This window comes from Euprymna scolopes, chromosome 30, assembly GCF_053919585.1.
Source record: "Euprymna scolopes isolate OS-2025 chromosome 30, ASM5391958v1, whole genome shotgun sequence".
NCBI lineage: Eukaryota > Metazoa > Mollusca > Cephalopoda > Sepiida > Sepiolidae > Euprymna > Euprymna scolopes.
The window spans coordinates 32,488,929-32,506,714 of record NC_136511.1 but is presented as its reverse complement, the minus strand read 5'-3'; the positions used below and the strand labels follow the sequence as shown (position 1 = coordinate 32,506,714).

At 34.9% G+C, this 17,786-nt stretch overlaps 1 protein-coding gene across 5 annotated transcripts in view; it reads left to right on the top strand.

The window, feature by feature from the left end:
- LOC145254737 (uncharacterized) overlaps positions 1-17,786 on the top strand; it is a 775,668-nt gene that overhangs the window by 613,527 nt on the left and 144,355 nt on the right. The gene's annotated exons all lie outside the window — the stretch shown is intronic.

Here is a 17,786-nt window from a genome sequence, read left to right as displayed (position 1 = left end):
GATGCATTTTTAGGCTGCAGGCAATGGTCCTGTTGTCATAACTTAGATCGCTAGAGAGCATGAGTTGTACAGTTATTGTTCCGCCCTGTACACACATTGATATATAATTAGATAGATACTGACAAAAACACATCTTGATCGATAGATAAACAGATATATACACGGCTAAAACAGATTTAAATAGATAGATACACACATTTATAGATAGATCGATAAAGATAAATCAATGGAAATAGATTGATGTAATTACTTATATTTCCTCTATCGTTTCCCGTCACACTAGGACTCCATCTGAATTGATTTCGTCTCCCTTAGAACGGACACAGCAATTTCCTCGAACCTGAGAGTTTAAATGCATGTATTCAAGAACATGAATCCTCAACACAGCGATTGGTTTGCTGTCTCAGCTTCCTCATCCTCAGCAGGTAATAACACGCGTACTTTTCCGATTTTCCATGTGCATAAATAAACAGTCGTTATACTCGTGTCTTCTTTCTGAAAGGAAATGTACTGTGTTTTGATGTCATGAGTTCATCTTCCAAAGCAATACTTATCAATCCCTAAATCGATAAATATAGAGAGAGGGTGGGGGCGGGTCTTAATTCCAGCATGCATCTTTATTTTGTTATTTTCCTTCCCATGTTTAGAGATGTATCTAGTTAATACAGTTTTAGAGAACTACGTTTCAAAGACAATAGTACCGCTGAAATAAATCAATCCCCAAACCGATAAATAAATTTTAAAAAAATAACTTTATAAACACTAGATAGCTTCATCTCGGCACGTTGCAAACTTAATATGAAAACTGGAATCCGGGTTTTTTCAGACCGCACATAGCTTGTTCCAACGAAGTTTATTATAATTATAGGGAGGGGGAGTGCATTTCCCCCTTGTTGTTATTTTTGATCATTTGAAACAATAGCACCAAGTTTTAGTCGTTCCTACATCAAGAACAGATGTTCTAGGGAATTTTATATATATATATATATATATATATATATATATATATATGTGTGTGTGTGTGTGTGTGTGTGTGTGTGTGTGTTTGTGTGTGTGTGTGTGTGTGTGTATGTGTGTGAGACATGGGAGGACGTGGCTGGGAGCAGGTTGGCATGGAGGAGCGCTGTCCACGAAGGTGCTGCGCTTTATAGTAGTGACCTAAATCAAGCTGCTGAAGATAAACGCAAGAAAGGACAGATTATCAACCAGACACACACAACCCTACCTCACCACCACTACCTTTATCTGCCAAAATTGCACAAGAAAAATTGGGTCTAGGATTGGTCTCTATGCTCACCTGAGGACCCACAGAAGCCACAACGGAGGACAGTCTTACTCGGACACGAGTGACCGCCGATGATGATGATGATGATGATGATGATGATGATGTGTGTGTGTGTGTGTGAGAGAGAGAGTGTGTGTGTGTGTGTGCCTGTGTGTCTGTGTGTGTCCGTCTGTGTATGTAAATTTATAACGAATTCATCATATTTACACTATATTTGACATTCCACTAACCTGAGATATATATCGATATTATAAACTTGGAGCTCCATGTCTACATTCGTAATATTATTAAAATAAGGAATTACTTGTTAAGTTTACACCATTTTATTTTTTCCAGTGGAAAACAAAAACGTGCATCAAATGTGAACCGAATGACTGTTTTCTTCGGTTCAATTCAGATTATGAATGGAAATAAAATGCATAATTCAAATTTTCATAATTTACAAAGCAAGTTTACTCAGTGCTAAGGTAAAAATAAAAATCGAAGAGCTACGAAGACGAGAATAGTGCCATTAAAAAAAGAAACGTTTTTTTTTTTTTTTTTTACTCTAACATTTGTTTTTCCACCTTGCCACCAAATTACTCGATGCACGTTAATAGATTGTTTCATGCCGTCAATATCTGCAGAAAAGAGATGAACCTTAAATGAGTTCAGTAATCATATCAATAGCAGTTTGTAATCCCATTTTCTATTTTCGGGCGAAATAAAAACAAGCGGAAATACATTTAAACCGCCCTCATATATATATATATATATATATATATATATATATATATATATATATATGGGGGGGCGCGTGTGTCTTTCTGTCTGTCAAGCAATGACCTGAGCTTACTACAGCTATGCTTTGTGTTCAACTTAGTCATTTGTAACACATACTTTCGGCAGAAACAGAAACATAAAGAAACTTGGATCAATTCAATATCCAAACATGAGAATATGACAGACTTTATAGTCACCCAAAAAGAAAATATCAAAGATTTATGCAGTGTTCATGTGTTGTGTAGTGTCAATTGTGATACTGATCACATGCTGGTGCGTAGCAAATTTTAGCTGTATGTTAGGAATAAGAATTGTATGTGGAACAGAAAAAAATCCATTGGGAATCAATGTTGGCAAGATCTAACAGCCTGATATCTGCAAATAGCTCCTTGAAACTTTTGACAATATACATTTTGACAATATACATTTTGATGGCACTTGGGTTCATTTTAAGGAATAAATTTACAAAACTGGCCTGTATATTCACAGTAAAGGGAAGAAAAAATATAGAGATTGGTTTGATGAAAATGATGAGATCATTTGTAAATTGCTTGAAAGAAAACATCATCTATACAAGTTACTCTTAGATTAAAACCTAACAAACAGATATCAATTTGAGATCTCACACAAACACAAAGTGCATAAAGCTTCTTTTCACTGCAGACTAAGGGTTCTTAAAAGGGAGTGGTGGTATATCTCAGCTGAAATTCAAAATGCAGCCACGCAACACAATTCGAAAAACTCTTTTGCTTACTTAGGTGACTGTTGTCTCACTTACCTCAAAGGATGGGTCGGCGCTGATTAGGATTACTCAAAGTATTATGGAACGATGGCGTAAACATTTCTCAGATCTATTCTTCATTCCTTCAGAATTAGATGTATCGGCCATTGATGGCATGCTACAAAAACATCTAATCATAGAATGTAATGATTTTCCAACAAGGGCAAAAACGGATCTTGCTTTTGGTCAGATAACGCAGGTAAGCACCTGGTTTGAATGGTATACTGATAGAGTTCTTGCTTATGCAGGGAAGAGAGAACATAAAATCAGCTGTATTCAGTCTGATTCACAGATGTTGGAAAGGTGTCCCAATTCCACAATACTGAATAGATGTTATTCTGGTGTCCTTATTAAAGGTCAACGGACTGCTGGCAGATATGTTCGTCAATTTTAACAAAAATGCAGTGTAGGTTTCGCTAAGGAAAGTGTACTGTCGACATGATTTAACCAAGACAACCGAAGGAGAAATTTTTCGAACAAAATGTTACTCTTATCAGTTCTTTATAGACCTAACCCAGGCCTTTGACACTGTCAACAGGGAAGCCTTGTGGAAAAAAATTAGAAAACTTGGTGTCCACTCGCATTCATCCATGCTTAAAAATACATCGTAATATAAAAACGTGTTACATTCAATAGGAAACTGTTAGAAGAGATCATTGTGGACAATGGTGTCAAGCAAGGTGATATGCCGTTCCCAATATGTTTTACAGTTGTACTTGCCCATGCTTTTCAAGACAATGTAGCACTGGAGTTGGCCCGAGGTTCAGAACTACTGGTAGAGTTTTCAATCTGAGGAGATTTAATATCTAAAACTTTCTAAACACTTGCACGTGAGCTACTGTATGCTGATGTTGATGACCTCGTCGCTCACTCTGAAGAGGACATGCAACTGCTTATCAACAGATTGGCAGCAGCATGCCCTTCCTTTCGCCTCAATGTAAGCTTGACGAAGACCAGGGTGATGTTTACTTCACCAATGGGTGTTCCGTACACCACCTTACATTTATATTGGTTTGTTTACCTTGGAAACCGCCTGTCAATCGGTTGGTTCTCTCGGTTCTGAGATACATGCTCGTATCCAGAAGGCTTCTGTTTCTGTTGGTAAGTTAGAGAAGTGGATATGACATGACAGAGGTGTTACTTTTCAAACCAAAGTAGTAGTTTACCTGACATGTGTGCAAGCCACCTCATTGTACTCATTAGAAAAGTTCACCATTTATTAACACCAACTGAAATGGCTTGAAAGATGCCATCAGGACGGCTTACGGAAGTTCCTTAACATTAAATGGCAATCAATGACATCAGGCTCTGCTGTCCTTCAGAGAGGAAATTGTCCAAGTATTGGAAGCATGATAACCAACAATCACATGCGTTGGAGTGGTCACGTTGTCCGTATAGATGACTACAGATTACCAAAGCAGCTGTTCTACGGTTTGCAAGCGTCAAAGCACAGGCCAAGGAAAAGATTCTAAGATTGCGTGAAAAGCAATCTTAAGGTGCTTGACATAAATGCTAAGAAATGGAAAATTATAGCCGAGATTAGAGGTGAGTGCCAAAGAGTTATTTCGGAGGATGGCAAGGTATATGACGCCAAAAAACTTGGAACAGGCAGAGCTTAAGAGAAATGTTCGTAACGTGTCTGTGAAGGAATTAGATGCTCATAAAGCTGGCTGGAAGTGTGACATATGTTGGTGCTTTCTACTGACAAAAGCTAGATGCGTGAACCACATGAAGTCGCACGGAAAACGCTTTTACGTATCGTTAACACGAAGAGCTGATGAGATAATCTGTGTGGTGTGTGTGAGGAAGCGCCGGTCAGCTGTTGGTCTCAATAGGCATATGGTTCTGCACAGGGACACCACATTACAGAGTGGTCAAGTTAACACTGTGTAGACACTCGAGTTCATATGTAATCTTTGCTTCATGCCATGTAAGGCGACTTCCGTTTTAAGTGCCATTTACGTGGCCATGGCAAATGAACTGGTGGGAGGGGGTCTCATGGTAGAGATTTTCTTGAGCAGGACGGCTAAGCAATCGTCATATATGTGTACACATATGTATAGTGAGAAGAATAGATGCTTATTATTCTCTCTCTGCCACTCTACGTACATGTGTATGCTTCTATCTCTCACTAGTTCTCCCTCTTTCCCTCTCTTTCTCTCTTTATATATATATATATATATATATATATATATATGGGAGAGTGCAGCAGGGGATCGTAGAGAATCGAGAAAGATGTGTTTCCTGGGGACTAAAGAATTTGAACATAACCGCCTTTGTCATAGGGACGCCCTTCGTGCAATCATGAAGGCAAAACACAAGAAAATACACCTAAAATTCAGAGCACGCAGCAAATCAGGGTTCACTCGAGAAGGCATCTTTGACCCTCATTCATCGTCTTCGATAAGAGAATCCACCATATATAAGATAAAAATAAAATCCTGTTATAGAAAATTCAATCAAATTTCCCAAAACCTTTATCACGTGTAAGGAATAAAATTTAATTAGTCGAAAAGGGTACAAATAAACAAGAAACTTTATTCCATATAGAGAAAGAAGTTTGCAAAATATACAATAACTTTTTCAGATTAATGTATTAACATAAAAAAAAGAATATGAAAATTATTATATTTACACTAAAAATTTTCTTATTATTATTCTTATATATACTAGCAAAAGTATCTGTCGTTGACTGGGTTAAAAAACAGCCTAAAGAAAATGGATACTGATTTATGAAAGTATGATAGGTTATGAAAAGAAAGGGTTGTAAAGAAATAGCTTCGAATTTGGGGATATCAAAACTAAAGCAAAAAATAGATACACCCTATAATTTATTATACCATACCTGTTCACACTGAAACACTTATCACAATATTCTGTTGATCTATATTAAAAAACCTTGTTAAACTTTGTGAAATATTTCCATTCTATGGAGGTCAGGCGCGAACGAACACCCCATAATTTTATTATACCATATTTCTTCAAACTGAAACATAATTATCAAAGTATACTTACGCAGATAGTTATGAAAAGTCTTTATTAAAGTTTGTGCATATTTCCATTCTATGGAGGCCAGCTGCGAACGCAGACCCCACAATTTAATTATACCATCCCTATTAAAGTTAAAACATACTTATCAAAGTATTCTTATGTACATCTATATCAAAAACCCTTGTAAACGTTTTTTTTTAATTTAAAATTTTTTATTTCCATACTTTGTGGACAAGGCACGAACGCAGACCCACAATTATAATAAACCACCGTTCTGCCAGATCAAACATATCCATTCCTGTGTCCCGATACGCCCACTAACCAACAATCACGAAGTTGTTTGCTCAGCAACCGAAAAGGCTAACATGCTTGCCAGTCGGTTTGCCTCAAACTCCACGCTGGACACTTCCAACCACCCCCTACCTTAATTTCCTATGCGGACAGACGCTACGATAGACGGTCGTAAAATCACCCCTGCTCAGGTGCATGCTATCATAAAAAACCTTGACACTTCAAAAGCATGTGGACCCAGTCTCATCCCAGCTGTGCTATTAAAAAAGTTCTCAGCTGAAGTAGCTCCAGTTCTCTCCAAACTCTACAACAAATGGCTTAATGAATCTTGCTTTCCGGGCTGTTTGAAAACTGCTTCTGTGGTACCAGTATTCTGGCGAAAGAACTGCTTCTGTGGTAACAGAATTCTGGCGAAAGAACTGACCCATTAAATTATCGCCTCATTAGCCTCCTCCCACCTTTTGCCAAAATATTTGAGACCTTAATTAACAATGCTCTAGTCCATCACCTTAGAGATGCTAAACTTCTGACTGACCAACAATATAGATTTAGACAAGCCCGTTCCACAGCAGACATCCTAACTGTGATCTCTGAACGTATATACCATTCACTGGACAAAGCGGGGGTGAGCAGAGCGGTAGCTCTAGATATATCTAAGGCTTTGGACAGGGTTTGGCATGAGGGTCTCCTCAGGAAAATTAGATCATATGGTATCACTGGTAGAATACTTAACATAATAAAATCCTTCTTAGATAAGAGAAAAATCCAGGTTGTCCTCGACGGTCGTACATCTAAACAATATGATATAAATGCGGGAGTGCTCCTTGGACCTCTACTTTTCCTGATATTCATAAATGACCTCCCCGACAAAATTGCCTCTGGGATGGGTATATATGCTGATGACACCACACTCTATAAAAGGCATGGCAGGAAAACAAATGAACACATATCTAAAGAAATAGAAGAAACACTAGAGGATGACCTCCAATATGTAGTGGAACGGGGACAAAAATGGATGGTCACATTCAATGCCGCCTAGACTAAACAAGTTTCATTCAATAATTAAAATAAACCTTCTCTACCACCTATAGCAATGGCCAACGATTCTTTATCTGAGAGTACGTCTTTACAGCTCCTTGGCCTAACGTTCACAGGAAACATGAGTTGGAACAATTACATCGAGGGCATTGCCAGGGCCGCTGCGAGGAAGGTGGGATCTCTCTCTACCGTGCTAGAAAACTACTAACACCCGAAAGTATTCTGTATCTTTATAAGGCAACAATTCGCCCATGTATGGAGTATTGCTGTCATATTTGGGCTGGTGCCTCGGCTACTAGTCTCTCGTTCCCTGACAAGGTTCAAAAGAGAATCGCAAATCTGATAGGCCCTGAACTGGCATCTAATCTTCAGCCGCTGTCCCATCGACGAAACGTTCCATCCCTCTGCCTGTTCTACAAGTATTTTAGTGGTGAATGCTATAACGAACTGCCAGCACTTGTGCCCCCACGACGCAAACACCCTCGACAGACCCGACAGGCTGCAAAATCTCACCCCCACACTGTAGAGATCCCTAGATGTTAAAGATCTTTCTACTCCAGTAGTTTCTTCCCCAGAACCGCTAGACTTTGGATTCCATTCCAGGTCCCTGCTTCCCCAACTGTACTGACGTGCAGAAGTTCAAGTGCAACGTGAACAGCCATCTTGATGCCCAAATCCCTACATAGTGCCCCAGTAGTTGTTGCCCTTGATATTAGCCGCTACATCAAAGTAACAATGTGCCTTGTTTGGGGTGAAAATGTAATTAAAAAAAATAAAATAAAAAACATCTATCATTATATATTATCAGTTTTTTTTAAATAGTCAACCATATAGGAGCCTATTCGTGACCAGACAAAAACACATACACACAGACATCCAGCTTTATATTATAAGAAGATATGATGATTGCAACGTCTTGTCAGGCGAGATCCACTCCCTCAGATACTGAAACTTCATGAGCCCGAAAATGACATTTAATCCTGCCGGCGAATTCACATGCTCAATCAGACATGACACTGAAGACGGTCATTGGTATACATACATATATATATATATACACGCACGCACACATACATATGTACACATATCACATACATATATACATGCATACATACACAATACATAATACGCACACATACATATACATACACACATACACATGCAAACATACACAAGACGGTCACTGGCATACATACATATAAATATATACATGCATACATACATATTTATAAGCATACGCTCATATATACCCATATACATACACAATGCATAATACAAAAACATATATATACATACCCACATGCATACATGCACATATACATGCATATAAATCCACATATACACACATATACAAATACATACACACATATACTTACACATACACATACATATACGTACACATATGCACATATATATACATGCACTTACCTACATATACATACACATACATATATATGCATTCATACACATACACACATACATGCATATATACACATACATATTCATACACACATGCATACATACACATACACATATATGTGCATACATACACATAAACACATATATGCATATACACACATACATGCATACAAACATATATAAATGTATATACATACACACACAAACATATATACACACAGACACATATACATACATATACACATGGATATAAATACATATACACACATGTACATATATAAATATACATACACATATACATACATATATACATAGATACATATAATGATGGCAGATTAATTGTTACATGCATCCAGCATTTCAAGCGTACACACGTCATAGCTTTTTTATCGCCACATGACTTTTTTTTAATAGACAAATTCCTGAGGGAGTATCTATACAAAGATGATGTTACAGAGTTTTAGCTTTGTACGACAGCTAAATCTATCTCTCGGTTCAAAATGTTGACATCCAGCAACAAGCAAGAGCAAGATAGTCAGCAACAAGTCAAACTGCAGACCAACTTAATGCGGGTACTGATCTCCCGCTTTGTGTTTTTTTTTAATCAGAGATTTGCTTCTCCTAGAGAGGTTTCCTTCACCACGCCTTACGAGAGCTCTCTCCACCCCACACACACATGGAAATAAACACATGCTTACATACAGATGTATGCCAACATACATATGTATGTGCACACACATGCAAACATACACACATAGTAGCACACAAATACGCATATACATACACATGCATATACATACGTACACATAATACACATGAAGGAACATTCCAAAAGTCTTAAATATTCAATGCTCATGATGATGATGATGATGATGATGATGATGATGATGATGATGATGGGCACGATTAAAGGAGATTGACAAAAAAAAAGGCACGGATTTACATCTTGTTCCTATTTTTACAAAAACTTTCAGCATAAGACTAACACTTTTGAAGTAGAAAATGATGATGATGTGGACAATTCCACATATTATTTCACAAATAAAATCGACGACGAATCAAACGTAAACACAATCCAACCGTCATGTATTAAAGACGCTTGCACTTTTTTTTTAAATAAAAAGTTTGGTTGAGACTAACACTTTTGGAATAGAAAATGATGATGATGTGAACAATTTCACACATTATTTCACAGATAAAATCGACGACGAATCAAACGTAAACACAATCCAACCGTCATGTATAAGAATATATATATATATATAGTAATTTATAAAATATATATGGCGATTAAGCTACACTGAATATTCTGCGTTTCATCCAACTATAGGATTCGTAAGGCTTTAAAGAACCTCAAAATCTATTAAACTGTAGGCGGGAAATAGCAAACAACTGTGTTCACAAAATAAAACTTACTCTAGGATAGCGATACAAAATAGCTTTAAAACTAACAATAACAATAGAAAACAAACAAATAAATAAATTAAATAAACATGAATATACATAAACGATCACACGCATATATGTATATATATATATGTATATATATGTGCATTATTGTGTACACATAGGTATATTTATATGTATATAAAAAAAGAAGCAGAACGGCCACCTAAAACCACTAACCTAGCTCTAAAACAGATCCTTCGTTTGATAAAATGCATGCCCATTGGCTGGTAGGAAGGGGCGCGGTGGATACTAGAAAGCTGATTGGCCAACTAGTAATCCTCAACATGTATAAAACATAAGCCTGACGAATCCTATAGTTGGATGAAACGCAGAATATTCAGTGCAACTTAATCGCCATATATATTTTATAAATTACTAACTAGCTCTACCTACGTATTGAGCACTTTTGAAGTAAATACTTAAAGTTTACGCATAAATCTATGCTTTCGTATAGTAAATTTATGTGAATAAATGAAATAGTTATATATATATATATATATATATATATATATATATATATATATATATATATATATATATAGTCTAATGTTATTAGCGAAAGTACAGTAACCGATTGGGAATTTGAATGACCATTATCCAAGACCCCTATCAGCTATCCTGTTACGATGTGAGGCCTTGCGAAGATTTTCTTCGAAAACCGGAACTCAAGCTGAGTCTCATATCAGCAATGGTGTCCGTAGTTTATTGGCAATAACTTAATTGTAAACAAAATATGAAGATGTGTGTCTACATAAATAAAATTATCGAACAGTATCACGTGCGTAAGTTTTTCTCGCTTCAACGTAAATCTGATAATAGTATATCAAAATATTATATCAAAATCAATTTAGTTTTAAGCGCACATTTACTGAAAAATCCTATTGCAAAAAAAATATTACTTGAAAGTGTATAGCTAGGCATTTGCAACAAATGCGATTTAGTTTTTAATTGGTGGAAGTAGCTGCTAAGGGATTAAAATTTAAACAATTATCTGTATGCAACTCGATTAAACGCGTTACTTCTACGCACGCGCAATTATACTCATATATCTTTAACAATAGTCCTTTTAAAATCCTTGTATGCGTAGTAATTTAGATCACACCGTTCCTAATAAGGCTGAATAGCTAAATGTTTTGTTTTCTATTCAAGTTGGTGCCACCAAATTTTACTTTTTTTTTTTTTTTTACATAGGCGTCACCACATTATCAAGGCCCAGAGGCCACTCAAGGATAAGGGTTAAAGAGTGTAAAAACTTTTGAAATATTACTATACTCGAGTGCAATATAATAATCAATACAGTTAAGGCTTTGTAATAATAAATTCGAAGTTTATATATATATATATATATATATATATATATATATATATATATATATATATAATAATATAATCTAAAATATAATATATAATATATATAATATAATATATATATATATATATATATATATATATAATATAATATTTATATATATATATATATATATATATATTGACTCGATTTTTGGATCGAGAAATGCTAGGCGGCCTGCTAGACTATCTAAGAAGGTCACCTTTGAGTGTGCATAAAGGTTTCTACTGTGACAATTTTTGTTCTCTAAACTTTGTTTAGTTTGTAGCTAGTATAATATCTGCTAAGGAGTCAAAATTGAAAGAGACTTGGCAGGTGTAAGTCGGCATAACCTTGCCTTTTACACATGCGCAAAAATGCATTTATATCTTTAACAGCGTTATTTTTTATACGTTTTATTTTTATAAAAGAAAGATTATTATAATAAAACATTAATTCTATCATGTTATCATCGTAAGATTAAATACATTAAAGATGATAATAAGAAAGTTAATAAGATTAATTACACAATATTGTATAACATAAATAAAAAGTAATGAAAAAAAGTTAAATATAAAATAATGAGAATAACATTAATAATGATAAACAGTTTTATAATATTAAAGATGCAACTATAATAAGGCATAGCAGAGGAACAAAATTTAGTTTATTACATATGGAGGAAAATATTACTGTAGAATCCCTAATGAATATCTACTGGAAAGTAATTGCGTAATATCGGATTATGTTTACAAATGTTTAGTCCAAGTGGGTAATAGTAAAAAAGCATCCTTAAGGACAACTAAATGCCAATTAAAGGGCATGTTCCGAAATCATGTAGCATTATTTAACATTGGACCTGAGACGTAATAAGAATGGCGATAATAATAAAAATAAATATATGTTAGGAATTAAATACGAAATGTAAGAAGAGAAACACAACTGTTTTCGAGGATTGGATAAGAGAACTAAGTAGAAATAAGATTGAATATAAATAAAAAATAGTCAATAGTAAATAAAGATAGTAAACATAAACAAGGGATATCTAAAGATGTAATCTATGTGCACTTGAATAATACTACGTAGTGACACTTAAAGAAGATATTTTTAAAAGTGAGAAATGATACAAAGCTGTCTTCATATAAATAGATTTTTATTATCACGCCTACGTCCTGACTAATAAATAAAAATATAATTAACACTATATAATAGAGGAACGGTAAGTGCAATACGGAATATAACGTAGTGACATCTAAAGAAGATATTTTTAAAAGTGAGAAACGATACAAAGCTGTCTTCATATAAATAGATTTTTACTATCACGCCTACGTCCTGACTAATAAATAAAAAATATAATTAACACTATATAATAGAGGAACGGTAAGTGCAATATGGAATATAAATTAGTAGTAATTTAATAAAACAATTTAGTAAGTAAATATATATATATATATATATATATATATATATATAGATACGGAAAGATTTTATATCAAATTTTTATTTAAAAAATCAATAAACTAAATAAATTAAATGATGATTTAAATTATTACATAAACATAAAACACAAAAATTGAATAACAATTATTTATTAATTGGAATAAGTAATACAAAATTTAGTTCCCTACAAAATTTAAAAGTATTCAATAAAATAAATGAATAGCTGGTGAGATCGATGGTAGTATCGGAAAAAAAAAAGAAATTGTGTATATTTTTATATACATTACAGATGAATTTTGTGTTAGATGACTAGCCATTTTGGAATGTCTTTTAAGGAAATAATATTTAAGCTTGTCCAAATGCCAAAGAAACACCTGTAAAATTGAAAGAAATAGATCTTATGATAAAACTATTATAATATATACTGTTATCTTTGAATTATAATATTGCAGATAAAAATAGTTTCTGATCAGAAGACGATCAGAAGACTTTCGTCTTTTTATAGAATATTTTTATTTGCAAATGGAATAAAAATAGTGTAAACAATCGGAAACATGAAGTATTTCTTCGTCGATATTATCGTGGAAAGGATGGAAGAGAATTGTTTTTTTCTATAAATGTAAGGGTTCATTTTTTGATAAGGTATGGATCTAGTCTTACGAAATAATCGCATTTGTAAATCAATGTCGATTTAATCTGTCTACTTATATATATATATATATATATATATATATATATATATATATATATACATACATACATATATATATACATATATATATATGTAATGCACTCGGTGTATGTGTGTGAGATCGTTTCCTAGAGACTCCAAAATATTTGGGTCGATTTTTATGAACATGTACACAATTGTACATTATGTGCCTGGGAGTGTTTGTAAATAGATTGTGCATCGGAATACCTCTGATAAATATCGAAAATCGATAATCGAACAAATCGCATTATAGAAGGAAATGTCCGATTTTGACTAAATTTACTCCTACATTCAGGCTAACAGCACAAATGTATTTGAGATGTTTTATCCCCACAAAAGTAAAAGAGTCAGAAATAGGTTCTTTGATACGACAGGGGCTTGTTCGAAATTAATGTTTCTGTTTAAGACACAGCCTAACTATGATACTTCTCTGTTGCATTTTAAACTTTAATTCGACACATTATATAAAAAATAATTTTAAAAAATCAACAGTAGGTTCATTAGAATGTAGACTTAAATGCATTGTGGAGTAAGCCACTGCGGGTTATCATGTAAGCTTCTTCCCTGATGTACCAAATTGGGTTCTCGAACAGAGCAGGCAATCAATCGATTTGATTGACAAATGGCTGATTTTACCGATTTCTATGACAATAAACAAAGAAATGTTGAACATCCGTTGATACTAATTCAATTCCGGACAACGTCGGTTCTACATGCTAATGTTTATAATGTCTTTTTTTATATATATTATAATTTTTATGTAGATTTTTTTTATATATTATAATTTTTATGTAGTTTTTTTTATATGTTGTAATTTATATGCTGATGACAAGACCATCTATGGCAATACATCTAAGGCCGTAATGACAAAGGTCGCTCTGATTCTCTCCTCTCTTATCTTGAACCCACGGTAAAGTGGGGTAAGAGGTGGCTGGTTACTTAAATGCATCTAAAACCAAGCTCCTATCTATATATCATCAACGCTCTGGTATTAATTGAAATGGATGGCTCTCGTCTAGGGGAGGTTCTATGTTTTGATAAGCTTCTGGTATTGACCTTTACTTCTGACCTGAAATGGAACACGGACATTAAGTCTGTTGCCAAGATCGCTTGAAAAATGGTAAGATCTTTCTACCGCTCCAGAAGATATCTCACTGCTAATGCAATACTCCATCTGTATAAAAGCTAATACGTCCAAGGATGGAGTACTGCTGCCACGTCTGGGCATGAGCTGCTAAAAGCAGCCTATCCTGCCTTGAAAGAGTACAAAATAGACTTCGTGGTTTAGTGGGGGTGCCCTTTTCTCTTCTCTGCAACCTCTCTCACACAGAAGAGACGTTGCGAGTCTGTCTTTGTTTTATTGTTACTTCCATGGCAAGTGCTCATCTGACCTCCAATCGCTAGTCCCCCCTCGCTAATCTTTCACGATAAACACCCGTCTAGCTCAAATCACTGTCAAAAATGTTCCCCACTCTTTATTTGTGCCAAAACCAAAACGTAGATTCCACGAACAAAGCTTATTTCTTAGAAGTGCACGCCAGTATAACTCTCTTCCGTCTGCCTGTTTTCCACCTGACTTCAACATGTATGTCTTCAAGTCCAACATAAACAAATTCCTGATGAACCTCCTTAAGTAACACACTTAATCAAATCTCCCATATTAACGATTACTACGACACTATCCCGTTGATTACTGTACACGCAATAGCCCTTATCTCCGAGTGGCTTCCGGACCTTGATAAGTGGTGAGTACCATGTAAAAAGAAATTCATATGTAGGTTGAGGAAAAGGCTCGTGCATTTTACAAAACTGAATTTGTTCTCCTGCAAATTATTCATCAGACGAGATTTTTTTATAAATATTATCATTATTTCTGCCAACGAGCTGCAAGTTTTTAAATTTACTAAAATAATCAAACATTTAATCGAAATTCAGTAGTCTTTTATTTATCGATGGATGATCACAACTCGGTGAATTTCTATTAAAAAAGAGGCATTAAACAGAATAGAATATATGCAGGTATAGAAAAAGATCTCGGAAATATGTTGTCATTGGTTTGCCAATGATATAAATAAATATATCATTATCTTTCCTAAAATACATAACGTTTTTACACTCGATGACCCCCCCCAAACGTAGCTTATTAGCAGTTGGGTGAAAAGGGCTATATGAATGGCTCTCGTCTTCAGGAGACCTCAAGTTTTGACAAGCTTCTTGGATTGACGATTACTCCTGATCTTAAATGGAACACGTACATCAAATCTGTTACCAAGGCCGCTGGAAAAATGGTGGGATCTTTCTATCGATCCAGTAGATATCTCACTGCTGATGCAATTCTCTATCTATATAAGAGCCAGGTACGTCCAAGGATGGAATACTGTTGCCACATCTGGGCAGGAGCTGCTAGAAAGGACTTGGCCTGCCTTGATAGAGTTCAAAATAGACTTCGTAGCCTCGTAGGAGATGTCCTTTTCTCTTCCTTGCAACCTCTATCTCACAGAAGAGATGTTGCGAGTTTGTCTCTGATGTATCGTTATTTTCATGGAAAGTGTTCGACTGAGCTTCAATCCTCGCAAAACTTTCACAAGAAACACTCGTCTAGCTGTAAACACTATCAATAATTCCCCCCACTCTTTATCTGTGCCTAAACCTAAACGTAGATTCCATGAACAAAGCTTTTTTATTAGAACTGCTCGCCTGTGGAATTGTCTTCCGTTTTCCTGCTTTCCGGCTGACTACAATATGGTTGTCTTCAAGTCTAACGTAAATAAGTTCTTGATGAGCCGTTCCATATAAGTTATCAAATTTAACAAATTTACATTACTAATGATTATTATATTGTCCAATTTCTACTGTACACTCTTTAACCCTTATCCTTGAGTTGCTTCTTTGACCTTGATAATGAGTTGATACCTATGAAAAAAAAAAGAAAAAGTCCAATGTGAACAAGTTCTAATTGAATCGTCCCCCTAAGTAATCCAAGTTTCAAAATTCCCACTGTTTACTATGCTAAAATCACAATGACTAATGTATACCTATTAACCCTTATCCTTGAGTGGCCTCTGGGCCTTGATAAGTGGTGACACCCTTGTAAAAAAAAAAATAAATAAATAAATAAATAAAAATTCGGGTCGGCATTTTTTTTCTTTTTTTTACAAGTTTTTATTAGCATTACTGATACCACTCAAAAAGTATCAAGCTGTCACGTGTCCATCTAGCCATGCGTTTCTCCTTCCTCCAATCGCATGCCGGCCACAGACGGCCCATTTTCGTCCTCGACTATAAACGTTCACTTTATTCTACACGCTCTTCGTTTCTACCGACTAAATGCTGCATTTTTCTTCTTTTTTTTTACTTTACTGCTGCTGATAGCTCCAGATTGCAACTGTCAATTACTTGCATTCTGTATGTCGCCATCTGTCTCAGAGAGAGAAAGATTTCGTTTGTTGTCATAAACATACTTTTACCAAGCATTATGAATGATAATCAAAGTACGTTTATAGAATACAATAATTCTCATTCGTAGTTTAAATATTGAACTTCATAATTTTTCAAGCCAATCATAGTATCATTACCATTTACACAAACTACAGTTAACAATAAATATTTTTTCATCATCTATATCATAATTCAGATCATAAAGGGTTAATATTTTGTTTGGATTTATGACCTTGCATTTTCTATTTCTCTAGCGTCTACATATTTTCATTTTCTTACAAATCAACCGACGATTCAAAGTGGCCTGTGCAGATGATTTGGAAAATGATCGCCATTTTCTTTGCATAATATGTTGTCAGAAATTCAAAAGTTTTAGTTATTACTTTAATAATTACAAACTGTCCAAATATCATTGCATTGTTTACATTTTGCTATGGGAAGCTTTTGAAAACTTACGTGATTGTTAGCCGAAAGGCATGTTAAGATTTGAAAACACGTACAAGTACAGAGTGCGGTAGAAGTGACCTCTTACTAATGCGCTAATAAAAGATGCCTTTGAAAACTTGACTGTGCTTGTTGCTTAAGCGAAGTAGATAATTGCATTGTAAGAGAAAGGTCGCTTCCATTACAGCCACAAACAGTAATGTAATGACGTACTTTTCTTCCGTTTAAAACTGAACTTTAAAGTAAGTAAATACGGGCCAACACTGTCTACTTAGAGTGATTCTAATTCGATTATGGCGTTGGCGTCTCTCGCTGCTGCTGTAACTTTTCTGTCTTTAAACTGTAGATATATGAAAAGATATGTCATTCACACACTAATATGATGATTGCAACGTCTTGTCAGACGAGT